Source organism: Trichechus manatus, unplaced genomic scaffold (assembly GCF_000243295.1).
Source record: "Trichechus manatus latirostris isolate Lorelei unplaced genomic scaffold, TriManLat1.0 scaffold00040, whole genome shotgun sequence".
Taxonomy (NCBI): domain Eukaryota; kingdom Metazoa; phylum Chordata; class Mammalia; order Sirenia; family Trichechidae; genus Trichechus; species Trichechus manatus.
Genome location: NW_004443976.1, coordinates 14,676,717 through 14,680,030, shown reverse-complemented (window position 1 = coordinate 14,680,030; position 3,314 = coordinate 14,676,717). Strand labels below are relative to the sequence as shown.

General features: G+C 47.0%; 1 non-coding gene across 1 annotated transcript; it reads right to left on the bottom strand.

Moving 5' to 3' along the window:
- Positions 1-2,067: 2,067 nt before the first annotated feature.
- Positions 2,068-2,138, bottom strand: TRNAG-CCC (transfer RNA glycine (anticodon CCC)). The gene has a single exon. It is a non-coding gene; the product is annotated as a tRNA-Gly (tRNA).
- Positions 2,139-3,314: the final 1,176 nt, after the last annotated feature.

The window sequence follows — 3,314 nt, the reverse complement described above, 5'->3', positions numbered from 1 at the left end:
AGGAAGTTCTTCAGGCTGAAGGGAAATGACACCAGAATGGAAACTCAGATATAAGGGAAAGAATGAAGAGTGCCAGCAATTGTGAAATGTGAGTAAATATAAAAACAATAGTTTTTCTTCTTTCAATTTCTTAAAAAGACAAATGACTGTTTAAAGCAAAAAAATATATATAGCATTGTACTGCAAGGTTTATAATGTACAAAAATGGAAAATATGTGGCAAAATAGCACAAAGGACAGAAGACGGGTAACTGTAATTATACATTATAAGGTTTTCATTGGCTGATTTTCAGAAGTTCTTACAGAGTCCCTGGGTGCAAACAGTAATGTGCTCAGCTGCTAATTGAAAGGTTGGAGGTTTGAGTCAGAGGTACCTTGGAAGAAAGTCCTGGTGGTCTACTTCTAAAGGATCAGCCATTGAAAACCTTATGGAGCACAGTTCTACTCTGACAAACATGGGGTTGCCATGAGTTGGAATTGACTTGACGACAACTTGTTAATTTTCTTACCTTAAAAATTTAATTTGGGTACCCCAGCTTTGTGGTGCCTCAGGTACACACTTTGATTAATGAGGAACAAGCACAGAATAGACAACCCAACTGTGGGATGAGGAGGAAGGAGAGGGTAGGAGACCAGGCAGGCCCTACAGCAGATACCTTGGGTCTGAGGTGGGCCAAGGTCTTAGGGTAGACCTTTGGGGGCACCAAGACTAAAAGGGTTCAGGGAAGGAGCCACATGGCCACAGAGAGAAAATGAAGCTCTTGCTTTAGAGCTGGAGGGAAACTTTTAAATGATACCCTGTTACCTCTCTTACGTTTTGCAAATGAAAAAACTGAGTCTCATAATGACAAATCACTTCTCTTTGGAGAGTCGAGCTAGGAACGGCATCCAGGATTTGAGGTTAAGTCTTCAGGTTCTAAACCCATGCTGTCTTCCCCCCATCTACCCTCCCTGAGCCCCTCTAATGGAGCCTTGGGGGGCTTGACTCTCCAGGGCACTTCAGGATTATCCATGGAGCCTCAAAAGAAGGACTGCAGGACTGTTAATCTCTTATGGTGCTAGAAAGCCAGTAACGGTTTACCATTTACTGGAGGAAACATTCCCCCAGGACTCCTGATACAATGAAGAACCCAGCATGAAGCCTGTATCTTGTTTCCATCAGCATAACCTGCATGGAACATGGAATCAGGCTTCTCTCTGGCACCTTGTCACTAACGGGATCGGTCATTTCAGCAGGGTGTGGGGAGCTGCTGTGTGCACACTCAGCGTGGCCGCGAAGATACTGCTACTGCAGCTGCAGTTCAGCGAGCTGCCCATCCTGTCTGCAGAGGCGAAGCTTTATTTTTCAGGGGGGAAAATCCTACAGAGCCATTTTGTTCCGAGGCATGCACTCTCCCAGCCAGCTCTACTGTCCAGAGGTGAAGGCGGGAGCAGCACCCTCCAGGCAGGTCCCTCACTGTCCCCATGTACAGCCTGAGGTACAGCTGTGGCTCCAGCTACAAGAGCCCTGACTGGGGAAGGTGGTACAGTTACAGCCTTCTTACTTCTGGAAGCTTCTCCTACCATGTACCACATACTGTTGTAGTTAGCTGTCATCCAGTCAGCCCCGACTCATGGCCACCCCATGCCCAATGGAATGAAATGCTTCCTGGTCCTGTGCCACGCCCGTGATCCATTGTGGATCGGACTGTTGTGATCCATGGGGTTTTCATTAGTTGATTTTCAGAGGTAGATCACCAGGCCTTTCTTCCTAGTCTATCTTAGTCTGGAAGCTCCCTTAAAACCTACTCAGCACCATAGCAATGAAGGAGCCCTGGTGTCACAGTGGTGTTAAAGCACTTGGCTGCTAACTAAAAGGTTAGAGGTTCGAACCCATGAGCAGCTCTTCGAGAGAAAGATGTGACAGTCTGCTTCCGTAAAGATTTATAGCCTTGGAAACTCTATGGGACAATTTTACTTTGTCATCTATATGAGTAGTCGCTATGAGTAGGAATTGACTCAACGACAACGGGTTACCATAGCCACATACAAGCTGCCACTGTCATAGGGGTGGTGACTGTGTATGAGGTGCACTGGCCGAGAATCGAACCTGGGCCTCCCACATGGGAGGCGAGAATTCTACCACTGAACCACCAATGCCTCATATCCTATATTAAAAAAGAACCTGTTTTTTTTTGCTGTAAATGAATTGAAAGAATTTTTATAATTCTGCTTTTGAAATTATTTGGCTACAAACAATTCATTTAATTTAGAGGTGGCTAGAATTTCTCAGCTGTCATAGTGACTGCTCAGGAATTCTTACAAGGTGACAAAAGCTAATTTATACATCATTTTCAAATGTAAGGAAATGTTTTACACCTTCTAAATTTAGCCATTAATGAAGCCAACTCAATGTTCTGTTTTGTAAACTTTAATTAAACATTTTATTAAACTTGATTTTGCAGTTTTCCATTCATATTTTGAAACACTGATTTTTTTTCCAGGCTGTAAACATTTTTATAGGGAAGCCTTGGTGCGGCAGTGGTTAAGAGCTCAGCTGATAACCAAGGGGTCGGCAGTTCGAATCCACCAGCTGCTCCTTGGAAACCCTATGGGGCAGTTCTACTCTGTCCTATAGGGTTGCTATGAGTTGGAATGGACTTGATGGCAGTGGGTTTGGTTTGGTTGGTAGGCACTGCCCTTACCATGCCTAATGGATAAACTGACCATGTGTACAGAGGAATGCAGGGGCCTGGGAGATCCCATCTCAGTTTGCTAGTTGGGTGACCTGGGACAATGCCCTTGTCCTTTCTGAGCCTTAGTTTCCTCAGTGGATCAACGAGGAGTGGAATGCAGTGAACTCTGCATCCCTCATTCTGTGATGCCCCCTTTTAGAATAGGCTGGATGGCAGTTTTAGCCAAATTCAGAGGAGTCTTGGCCTTAGATCCATAGTGGCTGCTGGCTGGATTCCTACTTGGGAGGTGAGGGGTTAACCAGGCCAGGGGCTGGGGCCTCCGTTGCTGAGCAACAGATGCCAGTGCTCTGTGGTGACTCAGAGGGGAGTGGGGCTGTGAGTGGGCTCCAGCCATACAACTTCCCGGCGGTGACGGTGACGCAGCCTCCTCCACCTGCCCGGTCCATGGTGTGCAGCCTGAGGCGCAGCTCCATCTTTTTCCACCTCCTCCTGCGGAGGGGCCTGCTTCAGCCCAGTCTTTGGGTTTCTGCCCCAGGCAGTTACCCACCCCCACTCCCAGGGTGCTGGGGGCTGTGTGGTAGGGAGCATTGTAAGCCCCAAAGTGCTGTGTGTGCGTGGTCACAGCTCCCAGGTATGAAGG